The following is a 16,877-nucleotide window of genomic DNA, read 5'->3' on the forward strand; positions in this document are numbered from 1 at the left end:
CTAGCAGTAGAGGCAGCAACAGGGGAATGGATTGGGAGATTAAAAAACCCACATTAGGAGAGATCTGTAAGAACAATTTAGAAAATCACCTGTTAGCAATATTGTTAATCCTCTCTTGCAGAAAAAGAGCGTCTGCCTAAAAGCCTTTCTGCCTGTGATTATGTAGCACATGGCTGTGATATGCATATTCTCTTATTCTATCCCAACATTCCTTGCTGATATATTCATAAGCACTTTGAGACCCATATTACTGCAGTTTTCAAAATGAAAACAACATATAGCTGCACCTGTGACTTTAGATATAGTAAAGCTGCAATATTCGAAACAGTACTGCATATGTTCTTCTGAGGCCCCAGTGCTGCTTGCAGTATGATGACCTTGGGCAGCTACATTAATTCCATACTATTCCTCTGCAGTGCCCAATACATTTAATTCTGAAACATTCTCAAACAGTTCTTCTCTTCTTGCTAGAGGAGCTCTAAACTACAGAGTAACAGCAGCTTACCATCCAGGTGTGGCTACATTGAGTGTCAGCAGCTCAGTCAGCTTGGTACTGACATTTTTGCAGTCTCTAAAGCTCCACAGAACTTCCCACCAGCAGCTTCATTCCTCTGATTTTATTTTATTTTTTATTTTTTCCAAATGTAGGATTAAAAACTTTACCCCTTAACAATAACTAATTTCTTTCCTTATGGTATCATCTGGTCTGTAATGCCCTGGAGCCAAAACACTAGAGCACAAAGTCATTAACACATGTTCATTGCTTCAGAGAATATGGGGGAGCATAAAACTCCCTTATACATACAGACTGCAGCTTAAATCATTTTAACAATAATTCTACACTCTGTGAAAACAGTTATGAAGTAACAAAAAAAAAATATCTTTTGATGTCCAGAAGGAGTTTCATGTAACTGCTCAAATAAGAATGCAGAAGTACAAAAAAAAGCCTGACACAAACTAACATACATATATATTTACAGAAGAAAACTAATCAAATGGTGTTTAGTATCTATACTTATCATGTAATATAAAAAATTATTGAATCTATTATGAACAGTGTTATAATAATAGACTGGATCCTGTAAGCATTATTTAAGTCATTTAATTTCACACAGAAATAACACTATTACTCTATAATAAAAATAAAAATAAAAATTTAATAAAATATTAATATTTTAATATTAATATATAATAAAATATATTTAAAGAGATAAAATATAATAAAAAGGTCAACAAGTTCTTGGTATTGACAGCAATGTATTTTGACAAGAAAATATAGCCTTGCTTTAATGCTCTACTAAAACAAAACAAAACAACAATAAGAAAACAACACACTGTGGCAGGACTTGATCAAGTTTGGCAATAAACGCCCATCCCAGCTGTTCAAAGCTCAGTATCCTTGGGCTCCTAAAATATTTTACAAGCCCATGAAGCAGAAGGTATGGAGCCTGACTGCTTTGAAATTTTCAAAATACTAAGGTCCAGAAGTTCCCAACCATTTCTTGAGAAAAAAATATTCTCAAGTGTTTTATTTGGTTGTTTATTTCTTTAAGAACTTGGCTTCGGGAGGAGGAAACTTAGTGTTTTAGTACTGCAGAATATCTAGCACCAATCTAGAGCAAGACCTTCACTGCAATGAACGAAACATAAATAAGTGGGAAAAGCACAATCTCATTCCAAGACTTTCTAAATCAATATGTTTGGAAGGATACAATAGACTATCACAGCAGGAGCAGTCTGAGATGCAGGGAGAACAATTACCATAATCAGGGCATAGCAAAATTAATTTTCTAAGTGATGTTATTTTCTTTTTTTTTAGGTATAGAAATGCACAAGTCTCTACCATTCCAAATCACATCCAATGACAATCAGAACTATCAAGTGGTTATGCTAAATATTAAACCAAATAAACAAACCACCAAAAAAAAAATTAAGTAGAATGTGATCTGTAACAACGTTTCTGGACTTTTATGTCTTGCTTCAGTTAAGCATTGATCATTTGATAGTACAGTTGTGTTTTTAACAGTTGTTGGGATGTCCATTAAAGTAAACAGCCTTCCCTTAAGACACTGATATACAAAATGTATATATTGAGTTTGTAAAGGATCATACAGTATAAATTGATACATATAAGCTACAGCACTTCAAAGAACTGTGGCACAAATCATGATGACATGTCTAATAATTGTGACAGATGGTTGTGGTTTTTTTTTTTTTTTTTTTTTTTTTTTTTTTTTTTTTACTTAACAACTGCATTTCAGAATTGGCTTAAATTACAGAGGAAGGTAGGATATGGAAAGCAAAATATTTCACTAGATCATTTCCCATTCACACTCCTGATTTGATAGATGTGCATTAAGAAAGCCTATAACAGTGGTCTTCTGAGGTGAGAAGACTCAAAGAAGTATAGGTAAGACTTACATAATAGGCAAATACATAATATCATATATTGAGGTTTGGGGAAAAAACTTAGAAAATTTCAACCATTGGCATTTGACACTACAGTCAAAGACAGACATCTTCTGTTACATCTAGAAATAGATGTTACTTGTAGGTTAAATTTCAGGATTGTAGACTTCCACTTACTCAACTACAGTAAAAAAGCAAAAGAATAGTCAACATTTCTCAGCATTTCAGTATGCACAGTAGCTCTTGCTACAGTGACATAGGGAAGGAAAAATTAAATAGATCTATTACATTATAAAAGGCTTTTATCTTAAATAACTTATTTATAGTGGCATTCCTAATGTCTTAGTACAGGCAGACTCTGGTCTAGTTAAGTGCATTGTAATTTGCTAATGTCTAAATAGGTCCCACAGGAAAAGGGTTCATGTTGATCTTTACCAAGCCATTGCTCTCTAATGAAAGTTGCTGCTGTGAGGAGCACAAAGATGTATTTTTCTGATAGATACTTGCTTACATTTTTGAAACACTGGTTGAATAGTGTCATTGTGGCATAAATTTTATTTCAGCTCAAAATAACAATAATTAGAATTAAGTAAGAGAACCTCACATTATAAAATCTTTCGATTTTCAGAAGAGATAATACTTGTTTAATGTTAAAGGTATATTAATATCAGGATAACAATAAATCTTTTCAGTAATGATTGGAATACACTGAACGATAAAGTTGTAGATTGACATCATGGGAATTCAATGTCATGGTATTATTTGATCCAAGGCACTATACTTCATGACACTGATACGCACCCCCCAAAAAATAACAAAACCAAGTAACACCAAACTCAGAAAACAACCTGAGTTGGTTCTGCTACCCAGAATAAATGCCATGATTATTTTGTTTTCTTTCCAAAACACCTTCTCTTCATCTCTTGGATTTTTGACATGAAATCAGGACTTCACAAATTTGTATACTGAGATGAGAGATAGTGGAAAGATAAGGATAGAAGAAGATATGTGAATTTCATAACAGAGGTGGGTGCATATTTTGTGGTGATATAAGAATGTTATGCAGATAATGTTGCATGTTGAGTGACAGAAATAAATGAAGGACATGAAAAAGTATTAAGAACCTTTGTTTGATTCTACATTTCATCAACATCTCCCCTATAAGCTCAGCAGACAGAAGTTACGAATAAGAAACAGTAATTTTTGAGAAAATAGCGAGGTGGGGGTTGGTCTGTTCTCCCACGTGCCTGGTGACAGGACGAGGGGGAATGGGCTTAAGTTGAGCCAGGGGAGTTTTAGGTTAGATATTAGGAAGAACTTCTTCACTGAAAGGGTTGTTAGGCACTGGAACAGGCTGCCCAGGGAAGTGGTGGAGTCACCATCCCTGGAAGTCTTCAAAAGACGTTTAGATGTAGAGCTTAGGGATATGGTTTAGTGGGGACTGCTAGCGTTAGGTCAGAGGTTGGACTCGATGATCTTGAGGTCTCTTCCAACCTAGAAATTCTGTGTGATTCTGTGTGAAAATTTAATTTCATTATGTTTGAAGAGAATGGAACAAGAGAGGAGGACGAAGTGAGAGGATGGGTCTGGAGCGGTGCGTTTCAGTTCTCCTATACTGTTTTTCCATCACATGAAGCTGAAGGAAGGTAGATCACATTTTATTTTTGAATTCCTACCCTTCTAATATATTTTCATAATTTAATATTTTTCCTGTTAATTTTGAACTTAGTATTTGTGGTTCTGCCCTCCTTCTGCTGCTAACATACAAAAAAGACATAGGGTCATGCCAGCTGATAGCAAAAAGCAATAACTTTTCTCTATGAAGTCTCTGATGAAACAAACCATTGGACAACAGAAGACAGTGTTTCAAGAAAATGCTCTTTAGGACCCTATGAAACCTGTCCTGTATGGTAGCTTGATGTGCCATCTGAAGGCACATAAGGACACCTTTGCATATGATTAAAAAAGTGTAAATGGAAGGAAACGTTACACATCATAAGCATAGTAAGGATTCACCTCTTTTGGGCTTGATGAAGGAATTTCCATCATCTAACTATGCTGTGCAGGCAGGACTGCAATCAGTACAGAATTTCAAAAGCTTTAATAGCAAGAAGATAAAATTATTTTTTGTAATTTGCATCCAGGTGAGAAAAACCAACTGACTCTTAGAAATATATTTTGATGATTTGCAGAAGCCAACAGGGTGAAAATGCCCCAGTTTCATTCAGCAATTTATATTTAAGTTTTTGAGAAAAGGGTATGTCAGGAGCAAGCTGTGAAAGACCCACCCCAGTTAGACTCGTTATATAATATTGTACATTTTTTAGGTGCCTCTTGTGAAACAGTAGGTAGGGACACATATATAGCACTCTTTTTCAGTGATATTTGAGAGAGTGGCCTACCACTTATATACTTTCATTAAATCTGTTGTCACCTCTGTGTCATACACAACTAATGAGTGCCATGACGTGATGCTGCTTAGAGGCAAAATACAAAGAAATGCTACCAAACATAATTTTTTAGAACATTGTGTATTTGGGGGATACTAAAAAATACTTAAAAAGGCAAAATATTTATGGCTTTTTCTGTAGCATAAAAAGTGAGAAGAACAGCTCTATCTTTGTAGTATGGTATTTACAGTGGCTGTTTTTTTTCTTCCCTTTAAAAATGTCAAAATTTTCACTCTTATTTTTTTTCTTATTTCTTTGGCTGTCAGTGAAGAAGAAAAACCTTGTAACTAACAGCCACCTTTCTCTGCTTCCCAGAATCTCTTGGAATCAAGGAAGTACCATCTTATTCACTATTCTTTACAATTTGATGGGGTTAGACCATTTATTTCTCTTTAAGACATAAATTAGCCAGTTCCAACAGTAAAGATCATAAACTTACATATAAGAAAGACAAGTCATTTGACATTTATGCAATAAGATATTTGGAGAAAATAGGATTTTATACGTTGAAAACAAATCAGTTAATGCATTTGCTTAATTTTCAGGAATCCAGAATTTCAGTAAGTGAACAAGATTTGTTAACACCTCGTCTTTGTTTAGCTTTTTAATATTTTATTTCCTTTTGCTCTCTCTATTTTATGGTTAACTGTATTGTATTTTAATTGCTTGCTTGACATGCCAGCATCTCAGTAGGGATTTATGGAGAAGTTTTATAACATTTTAAATAATTAATAGTAATTAATAGTCTGCATTAAATCAAGCTCCTATAATATTCTCTGAATATTCTGTGTACAGCAATGCTTTCACAAGCTGAGAGCATAGCTCATCTTTTACAATGTTTTAAGCTATTTATTTTTGCCACATAAAATGTAAACTACTTTAGTTGTTTTTTTTTTTTTTTTTTTTTTTTTTTTTCTGTTACATGTACTTTGTAAAACATCAAAAACATTGGAGGATTTTTTTTTGTTAGAAAACACAAAAACATTTGTGTTTATAACATTTGTTATAAACACAAAAAGGCAATGGTATTATATTCACCTTATGATGACTGAAAAAAATACCACAAATCAAAACATGTGATTACATGCATCTTAAGCATCTGTATTCTATGTATGTTTTTTGTTCTGAGTTAGTTAGTAGTGGTATTTCCATTCCTGATCCCCTCTCCAATCCCACTTTTTTTTTTTTTTTTCATTCAACACGTCCTCTCTATAACAAAGTATCAGCATATATTAATGAGTGTAAATATAGTTAGCATTTTCACTAGATAAATATACCAAATGAATGGATATCTATTCCATAGATAAAGCCCAAAGCTGTGCCACAAATGATTTATCATCCACAGGCACAAGGCCAAAGAGAAGACTGAAAGAACGTGATGTACCTTTCCCAGCAGGGCTCCCATCAAAGTGGGACAGAAGTCAGAGCACAGGACAGAAGTCCTTCAGCTTTCTCATCCTACTCATCATTAAAAGAAGGAGGCCACAAATGAGGGAAAATAAATCAAGAAACACTTTCAAGATACTTTACCTTTACAAAGCACTGAAAAAGAACTCTTAAGTACAATTTAGTACAAGCAAAATGTATACAGCAAATTGTATGATGAGGTTTCATGAGAATTTAATGATAGAGTTACATATATTTCCTGCATGAAAAAGGAGTGAAGTCAGTTATGTGTATGTTATTTATGAAAAAAAATATAGGCTGTTGAAAGAAATATGAACACAGAAATTACATATTTTGAGAAGTCAAAAACAGCAATGACAAAGCTACAACTACTATGACTAAGAGAACAACAAAGAAGCATTTATTAAGCGCTTTTAAAATTTTCATGAATATGTGGTATGTGCACTAGGGATCTCTCAAAAATGCTACAGTTTTTCCTTAATATACCATCCCTTTACATTTCATGTCAGGATAAAGGGATTGTTTCCTGAATATTTATCTTCTTAGAACACTTGGGTATAAGCCTTTATCACGATTTTCTTTTCAAAAACATGAGTGACAAAATTCCAACTTTGCTCAATTTCATCACTGACTTCCAAAATGACTAGTATTTCATCCACTATTTCTATTAAACAATGCCACTGATTCAGGCTGAATTATTTAAGAGACAGGATGCTGAAGGGAACATTTGTTTTAAGAAATAATTTTCCAAACGGTATCATAAGAAAAATAATAAACCATAAAAGGTTTCACAAATAGACTCAGCTTTTTTTACAACATTCAGAACATTTCAAAAAAAGCCTTTGTTCAGAAAACAAGTATATGAATATATTTATGGATATGAAGAAAAAAAACACCAAGTAAAAGTTGTGTTTCAGGATAGTCTGATGATTTTACAGAACTGCTAAACTGCTACAATAGTGCAAAACCAGGAACTTAATAGTGCAAAACCAGGAACTTAATTTATTGAAAGAAGTGTATTAACTCTTTTACTACAATCACCGTTGATTACAATCACCGTTGATTGGTGATTGTAATAAAAGTATCGGGCATATCCACTTAACTGGGAAAGCCTTGTTTACAGTCTACAAAAGACTAAGAAATGGATCACATGCAGAAAGATCGGAAAATTACCTTAATTTTTTGTGGGCATTTTGCCCTTTTTGGTGACTTCCTTAAAGAGCCTGATATGAACAAATGAATGGAAGTCTTTCATTTTAGGTGTCTGTAATATTTGTAAGTCCTCTTACATCAAGAGTATGTAGGATGTGTTTAATTGAAAATGAATAAATAAATAAATAAATTGTGTTTGTCATTTTACAATGTGGGGATCCTCAGGACTTAAGATGACTGTGTCTCAGGTGTTGGGTTACACACTGGTTAGAAATAATGACACTGAGAGAATGAGTACAAAATTCTTGGAATTGCTAAAAGCTGCTATACATCTCACTAGAAGAGCAACGTCTAGAATGGTAGAGAAGAAGCAAAGAGGAAAAAATGAAAAAAAATGAGAAAGTCAGAAAAAGATGTGTGCGTTGGCATTTATTGAAAGGGTGAAAGTGAAAGTTACATTGTATAGAAATGCTGTTTGTTTTTTTTTACACTTTCATACCTGATTTTCTCCCTCCTTACTGTCAGTGATGCTCAAACTAACAGTACCATTTCTTTGAATTTTACACAGAAATTTGCAGGAAGAAAACTTACCACTAGGCTGAAATAACAATGTAGGTCCTATAATATTTGTCATATATTTGCCACAAATATCTAATAAATTAACTAAAGTGTTTGTGCATGTATCTTGTTCTAAATAAGCTACAGACAAAGAATGATTCAGATGAAAAAAATATCGTATGTTTTCTGTTCACAAATTGAAAAATGCCAGTGGACAACTCGGTAACAAAAAACAGTCTAAGTTCACTGATTAGACTCTCAGGTTGGGATCTAAATTGTCCCTGTAAGGATGTGTAGATGGTGCTTCATCTTCATAAGCACTTGTTCAGAGAGACTCTTCAATGTCATAAGCTCTCTTCACAGTACGCCTATATCCCACAACTGCAATACATTAAAGTACCCCACATGAGAGGAGCTGCACAGACTAAGCATTAAGGAAACCACTCACAACTCCAATCCCATGTTCAGGACCTGCCAAGGAAAGAAGTCAAATCATGCAGTGGAAACTTTCAGGAGGCTCAGGAGGGCTCCTCCTTCCCTGCTTGAAAGCACAGATCAATTGATTCACAGTCTAGCTACATAAATTATAGGTTCATTTCTAGTAAAAGTCAACAAGAGGAAAAGTCAGTAACCATATATTTGTAGAATGTAATATATTAATGGAAAGTACATAAGGCTTTTTACATAGACTACACACCATTAACCTACTCTCATTCATATTAGTTTATCACTCTAAAATTAGCTTCTGCTTTCACTCAAGTAGTGCATTTGGGTTTGCTCACCTACAAAAGGGGTAAAATAGCAAGTTATCTAACCATAATGGGGAAAAAAAAAAAAAAAAAAGTAAAAAGAAAGTCAAAGTTCTAAAGCCTACCCTCATATTTCATATAGTACAAAAGGCATTATAATTCTAATACCTCATTTCTTTGACAAAGATTATAGCAAGGACAGAAAATGCCCATAGATTAATCCATCATTCTGACACAGTTTTTAATGAGTGGAAAATGCCAAAAATATGATCTATTATCTTTGCAATTCAAAACCAGTAATATCATGGACCAGTTAAAACTACTTGCTAAAATAATGTTCTAGATCTAGCTTTCATGCCCATAAGCTTGCCACTCAATAAGATTTTAAAACATATCACACATCATTCTGCACTGATTAGAAATGAGATATGCATGATTTTTATTTAGAGATTTATTTAGAGATTTTTATATAGAGAAAGAACAGGAGGATTTTCCTTCCTTATTGTTTCTGAAATGTCTTTCATTTGAACAAAAATGTAATGTCCCAGTGTCCCCTAGTGGGCAAATAAATTCATAGTTAAAACATCAATTTCATACATGTCTATACACATCATCATCAGCATGTTCAGAACAATTGAGGTCCTTTTTTTCCACCAAAACATATACCATGAAGACAAGGTCTAACCACCTATTGTAAATAAATAGTTAACTTTATGAAAACAAAACCAGATGCTTTTATGTAGGGTACCCTACTGGACAGGAAGAGAGAATGGATTTGAAAGACTACCGTTTTCTCCTCTGTAGTGTAAAGAGTGATTTTGGGAAGCTTATTTCACAAAACTTTGCTTCAGTATTCATTGAAGATAATGACATTGAGAACTTCTGAATTGATTTTTTTGCCAGGGCAAATACTACACCATAGGTGTGCTTTGCTGCTATTTTAGTATTAGATGGTGGGCCAGGAACAGTTGCTACATTTTTCAAGCATGTCTCAATCATTTTCCTCCTCACTTAAATACCAGGAAAAATCTGAAGGGGGAAAAAAAAAAAAAAAAAAAAAAGTAAATAGGCCTAGTACAATACTTAAATGAAAAACTGAAATAGAGATCTATTTAAAAACTTTTTTATTTGTTTGTTTGCTTTTAATGAATTCAGTTCTTGTGAATATGAAGAATTAGAAAGTCTTTCCTGAATTAGAAGTCTTTTAGAAGTCCTTTGCAGTACATCCTGGGCTTCCAAGTGCATTGGCATTTTCAGATTATTTTGAGAAAAGTCTTTCAGTTATCTGTTGGCTTTATTAGCACACAAGTGGCAAATGGAGGTTAGAATCGCAGTAGCCATTTATGACTTAGAAGGGTAAGCATATCCAGGCACCATAGAACTCAATGCTTTTGGCAAGGTGAAAAATAACAAACCTGAACATTCCCCACTACAGGGCTGTAGTGCCAATAGCAACAGTGTAAGCAATGTTGTTTGAATATTGGGATGTAGCTTTTGAGGAAATCCAGCATTATTTTCCTTCAAAGTCAGACATGCAGTTTTGGGGCTAGGTGCAGAGAGCCTTTTAAAGGAGTTGCCTTGACAATAAGGACCAAAATGGCATAAATTTGACATTGCCTTGTCAGCAAAACCATTCTTATAAAATAAGTCAGGTATGCAAAATGAGAAAAAATATACATATATAATTAATGTCACAGTTCTAATTATATATTTAGGATTTCAAAAGAAATAGTCAAAATATTATGTAATTGAAAATGAATAAAGTTCTCATGGACAAGAATCTGGACTTGGGAGATTCTGACTCTGATATTCTCCCTAGAAAGCCTTTGAGTAAATTATGGTTAAATCACTTCATCTCTCTGTACATCAGTAATATCTCCAGAATTGCATAACACTTCTTTTTCATGCTTTCTAAAACCTGTCAATTTTGTCTGCTTTTTGAACTCTCAAATCCCTAGGATAGGTACTGATCCTATGTATGTGCATATATGGAATTCACCAACAGCCAGCTTAGGGCTATGTAGCAAATAGTATACACATTTCTTCTGAGCTTATTTCTTCTTTCATTGCTTTGATTCCAGAATTCATCTATTTTATAGGAATGGCTTCATCAACCTTACACGAGAACTTTCAGCCTTACAAAAGCTAGACCCTTTGATCTGTAAAGTAACTAACAAATAGCTAAGATATTGTAAACACACTCTGCAATCATGTAAATTAATAGAAGGTATTTTAAACATTTTATTAAAGAAATTGAGCTGTTAAAATAAAACATCTCATTACATATCTTTTATTACAAAACTGAATTGCAGGAGGCTAACATTTTTATTCTGAATTTATACAGGTAAAAAATCACCTTTTTACACAGAGAGCTTATTTTCAATACAAAACTATAGTTTTGAAAAGAGATACAAAGCAGAAGAACTGCTAGTACTCTGCTTTCTCTTGCAAATCTAACCTCTCTCTAGAGACTGACCAAGCCAGGAAAAAAGCTGTTAGGTCACAGCTATGATTCACTCAGGCTGGACTTATTCCAGATGCATGACAACCTCCGACAAGGGGATCTCTGCCAACCACTCTCCGTGCTCCAGGAAATCTCATGATCATTGTCACCAAAAACAGCCATAACCCCCAATCTTTCAAATACAGATAGATCAGCAGGGATCAAAATACAGATAGGGAGAGGATTCTCAGCTCAGGAGGACACACTTTGTTCTACAGCCCCAGCACAAAGCAGAAATTCAGGAGTAATTAGGGCAACTGCCTAATTCTCTTTTCTAAGGACTGCGCATGTTGCAGCAGATGCCAGTGCTGCATCAGGCATATCCCCTCTGTGAATGCTACATTGCCCTACTAGTTGCAGCTACGTAGTTAGCTGCAATCTGCATCTTTAAAACAATTTTCATAGCTGCATGTCTGACAAACTGCCCCTTCCAAGAAGGCATACATAGGGTGTATCAATGTATGAAGGTGAGGAGGGACAGAATAAAGTATTGAGAGAAGCAATGTGGCTTCACAGAGAAACTATCCCAATGCAAAAACAGCATTAAGAGTATCCAGGCGTGCTTTAGATATTATTAGAAGTTTCTAGTCTGGACATCCAATATGTATGAGCAACAGATGCTTTATGAGAGAACGAGTTTGGCCTTGATTCTAGATTACTCACCAAATATACAATTTCACAGCACTATCAAACACATTAATACCTTTTTCTTCCCAGGATGATGAACTCTCCAGCATTTTTAAACAAGTAGGTATTAAAAAAGTACATTTTTAAGGGGCTGAGATTATTAAATGTGTTAAGAGCTCAGGTTATGAGTTATCAGTAATAAAGCGTAATACTTCCTATAAGAAGTCCAGTAGTAGCAAATCCTTCCAGTGCAATTTAAATATATTTAAACCCTTAGTTGCAAGCCTTTATAGTTTGATATGTCACCTCTCCTTTCTAGCCTGATGTGCCTATTGAAGCAAATGTGTTCAATAAACCTATCATAATCTGAGCAGCAAAAAGAAACAAGATATTTCAGTTTTGTTATATCAGCAAAGAGTCTTTGCTTCAGATTAATGGATTGATAATTAAGATAAAAGCTCTTCCTGGTACAGTAAACAGGAAATGAAGCAAGAGAAAGTAGAGAGTAAAAAAAAAAGTGTTTTCTTTTTGTTTTAGTTTTGTTCATTTAATCATATAACAGTATGTGAAGTATGTTCAACATCTCTATGGCTGATTTTAAACAGGGTGCTTTTCAGTTATTATCAACCACAAAGATAATCACAGAGAAGAAGAAAGAGGACTAAGATGGTGATGGTGTCAATTTTAACATCTGCAAGTGTATCCTTGCTCTTTTCTGGTATTTTCTGCAATCCAAACAAGTTTTTGTTTGTTTGTTTGTTTGTTGGGGGGGGGGAGGGGGGAGAGGGGAGAGATGCCGGGAAAAGGACAGGTAGGGTTAATACATCCATTAAAAATATTTTTTTCCTGAAATTCTCCTCCACTACCTAGTGAAAGATACAGCAGACTCAGCGTTATTGACCCTTTCCTTTCCACATGAGTTGAGCCTGTTAATGAAAGCTCTCCTCATTTGATTTTGGATGTGTCCTAGGAGTCTTACAACATGTACAGAATTTAAAATCTAAGTTACAATAAATCTCCTGTGGGGTTCAGTTATCTCTCACCCATCAACATTTTACTTAACTTCTGTTTACCTCTCATCTTTGCTAATCTATTTCTATGCATGCCAAATAAATGATACAACAAAATATAATGTTGTAGCCTGATATCACACACAAAGATGATGTACCACAAAATATTAAGCTTTTGTTCATGTCTCTCTCAAATATCTGTTTAACACAAAACATCAGAGATTCCAATGAAAATATGTATCATAGAACCATAGCATCATTATACTTTGATAGTGAAATACTTTATTGGATTATTGTATGTGAATCTGTCTGGGTCTACTTATGATTAAGAAACACGAAATCTGACAGTTTACTTCCACCGAGTTATTTATTTAGGTCCTCTGAGAACATAGCCTAAAACAGATTTTTTCACCAAAAGTGCTAAGGTTCACAGCCTCTGAACTCCTTGAGACAGAAACACATGGCTACTTAATGTAGTTTTCCTATTACCTATGAAAAATATTTGGTTGAATTTTGGCCTGCAAGATAAAATTGTTCAGTGTTGGTAAAGTGTTGCACTCAGAACTGAATCTTAAACCTGCTTTTCTGCATATTGTACCATGTTTTTCTATACATAATTATTTTAAAAAGAAAGGAAATAATAGTAAAAAAAAAAAAAAAAAGAGTAGGTTCTAAAAAACTTCTAATCTTTTTCTCTGTAGTAACTGGATTATCTAGTCTTCTCAGGCTGAACAGCATGCACTAGGAACCTGCCCAACTTCAAGCACATAAATACCAGCATTGAAATGGGAGACTACCCACATGGGCATAAAGCAAGGCTTGTCCAAAAATGTTTGCAGGATAAGGGCCGTGGAAAGTAATCACCCTCTGAACATTGGCTTAGAGGCACTGCAGTCCTAATGAATTTCAGACTCAGACCAGCTTGTATTTTCTGGCATTGAGTGCCTCAGTGGCATCTGGTGGGATTTTTTTTTTTTTTAAACTTGCTCTGCATCATGAGACTCAATAAATTTGCAAGGTTTTTGCAAGTAAGCTTGAAGGGCTTGTTCATCAGACCTTGAATTATCAGTAAGTACCCAAAATTAGTTGTCATCTTTGAGAAGGCTAGAAAATCCAACAGCATTTGATATAAATCTCTCATGCTTAGTGCTTCTGGGGGCACTCTGAAAGTCTTGCGGACAGTATCATTAGTGTTTCCATTTGAATTCTGAGGTGGAGCAGTGTCATGTCTAAGCTTTTTCTTCACTGGAGAAATTGCAGCACAATTGCAAATACACCTTCAGCAAGTGAGCACATCAGCAAGTGTAAAGATTAGTCATCACACAGAGCAGTCATTACATTATCAGTGGCACGGGCAATTTGACCTTCATTTATCAAAGGAAAGAGATCACATTCCATCTTTTAGATCTCCCAACGGTATTCACTTTTTGTGAATCCACTCAGTACTTCTTATTATTTCTGCCAACACTGTATTGTTGCTTCTAATTACATTACAGTTGAAATGCATTACAGTACATTTTCTGCATAGATCAGTATAAGACAGAGACAAAAAAATATAATTTCATGTCTATCCACTACAAAATATCAGTGTTAAACACAGAATGGCAGCAATTACACACACTCACCAGCATGCATGCAACCACAAATAATTACATTATGAACACTATTAAATTTATGAAGTCAAGAACTAGAAGTTAGGAAACACTAGAATTAAAGTTAGCTGTATAACATTAATTTCTTCTGTTAAGGAATATATATTATGATTCTTTCTGTAATGATGCTAGAATTTACATCTAATTTTTCCACAAGGCCCAACTTTTGGCTCCTCCTCCATGAACTTTGATTACAAGTTAATTGAGGAACTAGACTACACAGATTTTATGTTAACCACATAGATTATTGGAATATTTTAAGAACTACAGTATTTTTCCAGCCCTCAGAAACAGCTGTGCTGTTTTGGCTAAGACTTTGCAAACAGATAGAGTCTGAGAGAAATTCATGAAAAATTACAACTAAAAATGTGCAGTACTATAAATGAATGGAAAGAAGTGTGGGCTAATCCATTCACAAGGCTGATTCCACAATGCACTGTGAAAATGGCACTACTATACATATTCAAAGCATTTTAGTCAGCAGCCCCTAAATTAGCCCCACAAAGTAGGTAGACAGACATAAAAACTGGTACTGACATTAATTAAACAGCTTAATTGTGTAATTGGTCAGTAACAAAGAGAGTTGTATTCCACATTTTTTGTTCTTTAGCATACTGACTATGAAACAAATGTCAAACCAAAAACAAATAACGCATGCAATCTATGAAAGGTACTCAAACCAAGCCTTTATTCCTACCAAAGGATATCTGTACTAATAAATAGACAATTGTGTCTGAAACTACCTGTTTTACATTTGCAAATACATACTGATTGAAACAAATTGGGATATTTCAGGTAAACACAATTTCAACATATTTGCAAGTGGAAAATTCATGCCAGCAGGTGATAATTTGGCCTATACTGTGTATTTTTAGAGCTACTGAATTGTATGCTGCAGTGCTGTAATCTAGCATTTTGCAACATCCTGCGTTTTGCCTAAGTGTTTGGTAAGGCAAGGAAAACTAGAGGCAGCAGTGAAACACACAAACAGAATAACAAATAGGATCACTTTTCATTTCAGGCTTTTATATTATAGAATTATATTTTCAATTCTAACATAGGTTACAATAGTCACAATGGCAGTTTTTAAGCTTGCTTTCTAGGCACGTAGTACAGTTAGGAAAGATTTTCACATAATCAAAGTTGAATATTTCTAGAGAGATCAAAAGAGTCTGTGAAGTGGAGAGCAGGTGCTACAGACATCTTAGAGGATCTGAGAATGCAATTAACCAGCAAATGAGCCTTGGAAAACCTAGTCTTCCTGAACAGATGAGCACAATAAAAGCCACTGAGAAATGAGATGGCCAAAGCACGCTAATAACAGCAGCAAGCATATAGACATCTGCCCTGTATCTTAACCTTTAGGAAAAGAGAGAATCAGATACAGAAAGGGAAGTAGGTACAATTATGTAAATGTGTAGACCTCCTGAAGGAGATGAAAGTTTATTGATTGCTTTTACAGAAGCCCAGTTAAGCAGAACACTACTGGCCTCTCTCTTTTCACTCCAAGTGAATTGGTACTTGGGATTGCTAGTGCAGGATGAAAATGGCAAAGTGACTCCTAGAATATTAGAAAAAACAAGTGATTTTACCCCTCAGCATTTACATAGCATTTTTTATTATTATTATTTTTTATTTTTTTTAATATTTTCATTGAAATCATCAAAGTTTAGCACTGTGAGGTGTTTAATGAGCTTTCAGGGAATCTGCAGTCACTGGAAGCCTTTAACATTTGGACAACTGTAATACGGCTTTGGACAAATGAAAATAATCCATCTGAACAATTTCTGCTGATGCCAAATTTCATACAGAGCTTATTTAAGCAATAGAAAAGTGAGCTCTCAAACTTTAAAAATGGGTCAGAATTTCTATAACTCTGTCCCTATTTTTTTCTGAGTCCTGCAATACACACTGCAGTAGCTTATGTCTTTACAGGGTATTAATCACAAAAACTATCACGTCAAGCCTAGTACGGATATTATAGGCGTTCAGGTTAAAAGGGGGATTTTCTGCCCTGACACAGAGGATTGTTGTGTGACAGGGACATAAAATTTCCTCTTTTATAAGAAAGAGAATTCAGTGTGGGAGCACAGGAATGAAGTGCAACGTCATTCACCTTGAAACAAGGCATGAGATACAGGCAGTGCTGCTTGCACAGCTTCGATACTATAACTGCTGTAAAATGGTTTGCTATGTATCATTACAGAATATTTTATTTATTTTAGTCCCCCCTGAAGTCTTACAGAGCTTTGTCTTCTCCATCACTTAAGCCTGGTATGACTTGTCAAAACTTGAGAAATGGCTGGAGTGACCTTCAGTCCAGCAACAGTGTAATCAGGCTGTGTAGCACTGCTGTGAAG

Source organism: Aythya fuligula, chromosome 12 (genome assembly GCF_009819795.1).
Source record: "Aythya fuligula isolate bAytFul2 chromosome 12, bAytFul2.pri, whole genome shotgun sequence".
Classification (NCBI taxonomy): domain Eukaryota; kingdom Metazoa; phylum Chordata; class Aves; order Anseriformes; family Anatidae; genus Aythya; species Aythya fuligula.